Genomic DNA, 6,415 nt, shown 5'->3' on the forward strand with positions numbered 1-6,415 from the left:
GAGAAGTGGTTCTTTCCTCTTTTCTGTAAGGAAGCCTGGCTAGAGCATTCAGCTAGAATCAACAGGCTGTCCCAGTTTCCTTCTCTTCACACAGCCACCCATTTGTCCATATCCCTTTCTGAAAAAAAGAGATGTTGGTTCAGGAAAAGGGGAGGGGTTTGTGGTGCTGGAAGGTCACCTCCAAATACAATCTATACAGTTAAACAGAACCCTGTCTCATTGAAATATAACCCTGTCTCACTTGAAACATATTTCTCTTTTTTATGGCAAAGATCTGTGTACTTCTCTGCTTAACATATTGCTTCTTTCAAAACTGACTTTTGCAGTCTGTGTCTTTACTCTTAACTTTAGTTAACAACAACTCTAAAACTTTTCTTTGTTTGCTTCCAAAATCCAAGTTTCTAGTACAGATTTTTGGATTTTTGGGGCTGACTACATGAAAGCTAGTTATTACAGGAATATATGATGCAGTGACTCAGTTCCTTTTTCAGTCTAATCCTTTTTAAAAGTCAGGCTAGGCTGGTACTGGACTAACTGAAATAGCAGGAAGGATCCTTTTTCCTTTGAAAGACACTGAGTCTTGTCCTAGTTCTCATGTTACACTGACTGGTTGCTACAATTTTAAACTGCACTATTTCTCTGGACTGCAGACAGAGCAAGAGTAACTATTTGGAGATTTCAGTGAATGCCTGACAATAGATACACTTTGAGATAAAAATCACTGATAATTTAATATGTATCACTGCTATAAAAAAGTAGCTTTTTCCACTCTGAATGTATAGTTTTCTTTTTGATGTATTATAAATGTACTGCATGATGAGCCGTCAGAGGAGGTTGTAAAAATGAATTTCTGATCTCTCAATTGCTCTCATTATAATTATTCTGGAGAACAGAAGGAAAATAACATAAATCCAGTTGTAAATAAACACAGATATCTTACATTTTACCACTGAAACCATACATACAGGCTAGGAAATGGCTATTGAATTTCTTAGTGCAAAGTCAGACCATTAAATGCAGGATGCTTTTGTTTGTTTTAAACCTAATTGCTCTAAAAATAGCCACTGATGCATCATTAAAACACAAAAATGTGTTTGGCCCCATTATTGTACAAGCACTGAAAGAGTAAATAAGAATATCTTGTGATCTTTCTACTAAGAGCTTGGTGACATATTTGTCTTTGAATAAGAAAAAGAACTATTAAAAATACTGTCAACAAACTAGCTATTTCCAAGTAATTATATGCACCACACCTTCTTAATTATATGGCAACTTAAATACTTAAGCTATCAGATAATCTCAGAAAGATACTGTGGGACCTTAGCAGGGATTTGCATCATTTCTGAAGTCATGAGTTGTGAAAGTGCTGTGTCCAACCTTACAGAGCCTTATCAGGCTGTACAACATGAAATCAACTCAGTGACTGCTGGGTCATTTCTAGATCAACATTATATATGTATTTACTATGTATATATCATATATGTAATGCAGGGTGTTTTGTTTTTCCATATGTCTTACAAATATAAATTACCTGAGTGGTGCATGTTATTTTCCAGAGCTTTTGAAAACTCTTTGATTAATTGCATTTGAAAATTTCCATCAGATAATGTATAGCACAGACAACCATCGTTTTATTTTTGGTTCTGCAAATGATCATTCTCTTCTTGTTTCCTAGTAGCAATTTTTCATAATATAAATATTTCAGGATTTTTTATCTTTTCCCTATTTCTCCAGTTTTCATTGTTAAGATCTTCATCTGGGCTAACTGCAGCTGTGACTATTTATCATCCAAGTACCAATCCCAAAGTTTTTGTGATCTAACATAGAAATATTTCTGTATTATCTGGTTTTCTGTGTCATCCTCACAACATATGACAAGGGGCTTTACCTTTTTTTAATATTACTAATAATTGTAAGTTGCCTTAACTTGTGCAAATATTTAAATGTATGCTTGAGTGTGGTCCATGTTAAGTCTACAGAAGTAAATCTGATGTAAATGCCAAGGATGGCCCGATGAATACCCTGGGTAAGGGACAGCTCCCCCAGCAGTGACAGAGCCACACTGCTGGCTGTAAGGGACAGAGCCACTCTCCTGGCTGTGAGGGACAGAGCCACACTCCTGGCTGTGAGTGGCAGAGCCACACTGCTGGCTGTGAGGGACAGAGCCACACTGCTGGCTGTGAGGGACAGAGCCACACTGCTGGCTGTGAGCGACAGAGCCACACTCCTGGCTGTGAGTGGCAGAGCCACACTGCTGGCTGTAAGGGACAGAGCCACTCTCCTGGCTGTGAGGGACAGAGCCACACTGCTGGCTGTAAGGGACAGAGCCACACTGCTGGCTGTGAGTGGCAGAGCCACACTGCTGGCTGTAAGGGACAGAGCCACACTGCTGGCTGTGAGGGACAGAGCCACACTCCTGGCTGTGAGGGACAGAGCCACACTGCTGGCTGTAAGGGACAGAGCCACTCTCCTGGCTGTGAGTGGCAGAGCCACACTGCTGGCTGTGAGGGACAGAGCCACACTGCTGGCTGTGAGGGACAGAGCCACACTCCTGGCTGTGAGGGACAGAGCCACACTGCTGGCTGTAAGGGACAGAGCCACACCCCTGGCTGTGAGGGACAGAGCCACACTCCTGGCTGTGAGGGACAGAGCCACACTGCTGGCTGTGAGGGACAGAGCCACACTCCTGGCTGTGAGGGACAGAGCCACACTGCTGGCTGTGAGGGACAGAGCCACACTGCTGGCTGTAAGGGACAGAGCCACACCCCTGGCTGTGAGGGACAGAGCCACTCCTGGCTGTGGCAGAGTTTTGGAGGTGAGCACCTTCCATCCTGTCCTGGTCACTGCCAGGTTTCAGCCAGCAGGGCCCAGAGCAGAGCCAGCCCTCTGTGTGAGTGCAGCTCAGCCCTTGGCCCCGTGCCCATGGGGCTGTTCCAGAAGCTGCTGCTCAGCCCTGGAAAAAGCTGTGCCTTGCTTTCATTTTGGGCCAGCAAACTGCTCCAGCAGCCCTGCACAGAGCTGTGTCCAAAACAAAGTAATCTGCTGCAGGTACCTCAGGATAAGGGGGTTACTTTTTTTTTGTCTTTTTGCCAAAAATGTAAAGTGCAATCTCCTGCTGGCTGGCAGGTTTTGATCTGGGATAAAATAGTTTCTTCTCCATGTCTTTTAGTTCTGCCAGGCCCTGGGGTGTGCATATAAATGGTTTTGTTCAGCTGTAGTTAGAAGAAGTTGAAGAGTTCAGTGTGAACTGATGACACCATAGACTGAAAGCCATTCTGAAATTTGCATTAGTGATTTAGAATTATTCCATTAATCTTTTGGTTTTCTGTACCTAAGAAGTGTGAGAAGGAAAATGTTTTGGCTTGTTCCAAGGAATCAATAATCTATTTTCAAGACAACTGTCTGTCTCTGCAAGACACTAAGATAATGGCAGAAAAAACTTCCATGAAAGGCATGGATAGAAGGTTGGATTTTCAAAAATAGTGAATAATTCTGGGCACTGAAGTATTTTCTACATCACCTTTCTTTTAAAGTTACATTCATAACCAGTCAATAATGGACAAAGTAATTTTTATCAAGAGTTTGTTTAAGGGTGACTGGCCTGCAAATTACTAGATTCTTATCAACTGGTGGTCCATATTGAAATAGATGTTAGGAAATCTTAGCCAATAAAGATCCTAGAAATTCTGCCTTATGTTACAGAAAGGTCTACAGAATTATACACAGAACATTTACATATAATTTGGCTGCTGTGACTTCTCACTGGGAGAAAATCAGGACTGCTTTACTTTTTAACTTGTGAACTGAAAACTTTAGCCACGTGTTTTGGTTTTGAAATGATCTTTTATATGTCTTTCAGTTGGTGAGCAGAGAGTGACTCTACATTTTCTCTACCAAGAACAACCTTTCTGTCACCTTTGACACAAGAGTTCAAACCAATTATTACACAAATAGGTAAATACCTAACTCAGTGTGTTTTTTTAATTGGTATTAGTCTCTGATCAGCTTATTCACAGTGCTCCTCTGTCTCATTTCTTAAAATAATCCAGCCAAATTTTTATTAGCTTCCTCTCATATTATCTATACTGTATTTTCTTGAGTCTCCCACTAAGATTAGAGTTCATCTTCCTTGGATACATATTTTAAAAAAGCTGCATAAAGTAGTTGCAAGACTACATTAGGAATAATTTTTGCAATAGCACTGAAACTTCTCTCTCTGAGAATTACTTAGACTAAATTATTATACAGACATATTTGCTTTTTCATGTCTACAAAATGTTGTTGACTGATGGTCATTTACTTAATTACATTGGTAATTGAAGTTGGCATCCAGCTGCCTTTTACCTGACAAATACCCAAAACTTTTGGTCATTAACATTCAAGTGCACATTCTTTGTATTTAATGTTTTTTCCCTTTGCTTCTATTAGTCCTCAGGGTGATTCACTTCTTCCCATATATTGTGTTGATTGTTTTTCCCCAGCTGATTTTTAGTAAAGTATTCCAACTTTAGGTCTAGTGCTTAATGGAAAATATTAAAATTGCTTACACAGTCAAACCTCTAGTGACCTCTATGGAATGATGTGACCTTCCTCCCACTGTCTGTTGCTGTCTTCACATTCTCCCCAGTTTCATTGGTTATTTCATCTGTGGCTCGGTGTCTTTGTTTACTGAAATTAGCTGGATGTGACATGACTTAAAAAAAAATACCCAACACCACAAGAAATATGTAGAGAAAGGTGGACAGTGAGTGCTGGAAAACCTGTGGTATTGTCTTTATTGCAAACTGAAATTAATTGTTGCTTTGCTCATGGAACCACATGAAATAACCTGTGATCCTTTTTTCCACCTTCATTCTATGTGGGTCTCGCTTCTTCCTGTGTTCTCATTTCACACATTAAGCTGCAAAAGTCTTTATTTCCATATCATTTATGTGCTATAGCACTTTTTGCATTTTGTACACTTATGAGTCTAATTTCCATGTTGTTTTATCCACTTTTGCTATAAGGAAATTCTGTTCAGAAACTCATGCAATTAATAGTGTCAACATGCATTTTTCCCCAGTGACCATTTCTTTTGTAATGGTGCATGCAGGTTGTTTAGCTCCTCCAAAACACTAGGAACTGCTGTGTGCTGATGACTCTCTGGTGCAGTGCATTCTGAGTAAGATCTTTAACTATTTGTACACCAGACTGTACCCTTCTGCTCCAAAGCCTCGGGTTAATGTAGCTGTTGGTCACTGACAGTATAGGACCCTTGTCTATGCAGTGTTTCAGTCTGGAGCTGCAATGTGTACCTGACATTGATGAAAGGTCATCTCTGGCAGAGATATCGTGGCCTCTGGCAGTTGCAAAGTCAGCAAACACTGAGGTTTGCTGCTGTATGAGAACTTTACCAAAGCTGTGCTGTCCTGTCACACACGGCCACTGTACGGGACAGGCTCCTCACCCTTTGTGTGCACATCACTAATGGAGAGGGGGAAGGCTCGCCTCAGCCCGAGTCACTGACTGCACTGTGCAGTAAAGGCAAATAAATTCCTATTGCTAAGGAGCTGGGATGGAGAGTTGGGATTTGTTGGCATGACCTCACAGCTGCACCTGTCACTGGCTGCAGGACAGGCAGCTGTGAGACAGATACTGCCAAGTCAAGGGCAGACACCGTGCTGGGCAGAGAAGGAATGGCTTTTAGACAAGTCCTAGAGGGGACATCACAGAAAGGGTCAGGTTGGAGGGGAGCACAGGGGGTCCCCCGCTGGTCTGACCTCCCTGCTCAAGCCGGGTCATCCCAGAGGCCACGGCACAGGGCAGCGTCCAGCTGCGGGTACCAGGGCAGCCGGATCCAGCGCTTGCTCGCTGCACAGTGAAGAAGTTCTTTCCCAGGTAGGGTGGAACTTTCTTTGCATGTTTCTGCCCATTGCCTTGTGTCCCATTCCCCGGCACCACCGAGCAGAACCCGGTCCATGCTCTGACACCACCGCTTTACGTATACACACACAACCGTGTACATGCAGCAGCAGCGAAGGCAGCCAGGGCCGTGTCGCCCGTCGGTCAGCCCATCCCGGGCAGCCCGGTGCCTGAGGAGCCCATCCCGGGCAGCCCGCTGCCCTCAGGAGCCCATCCCGGGCAGCCCGGTGCCTGAGGAGCCCATCCCGGGCAGCCCGCTGCCCTCAGGAGCCCATCCCGGGCAGCCCGGTGCCTGAGGAGCCCATCCCAGGCAGCCCGCTGCCCTCAGGAGCCTATCCCGGGCAGCCCGCTGCCCTCAGGAGCCCGCCCTGTCCCCGGCCCGTCCCCTCCTCAGCCCGCGTTGTGGCGCCGCCGCCCGGCAGGGGGCGCGGCGGGAGGCGGGGCGCGCGCCGGCGCGGCTGCGCTTTGCGGGCGGCTGTAAAGCAGCGCCGAGTGTCGCGCTGCGCTGGGCAGG

This window comes from Ammospiza nelsoni, chromosome 14 (genome assembly GCF_027579445.1).
Source record: "Ammospiza nelsoni isolate bAmmNel1 chromosome 14, bAmmNel1.pri, whole genome shotgun sequence".
Taxonomy (NCBI): Eukaryota; Metazoa; Chordata; class Aves; order Passeriformes; family Passerellidae; genus Ammospiza; species Ammospiza nelsoni.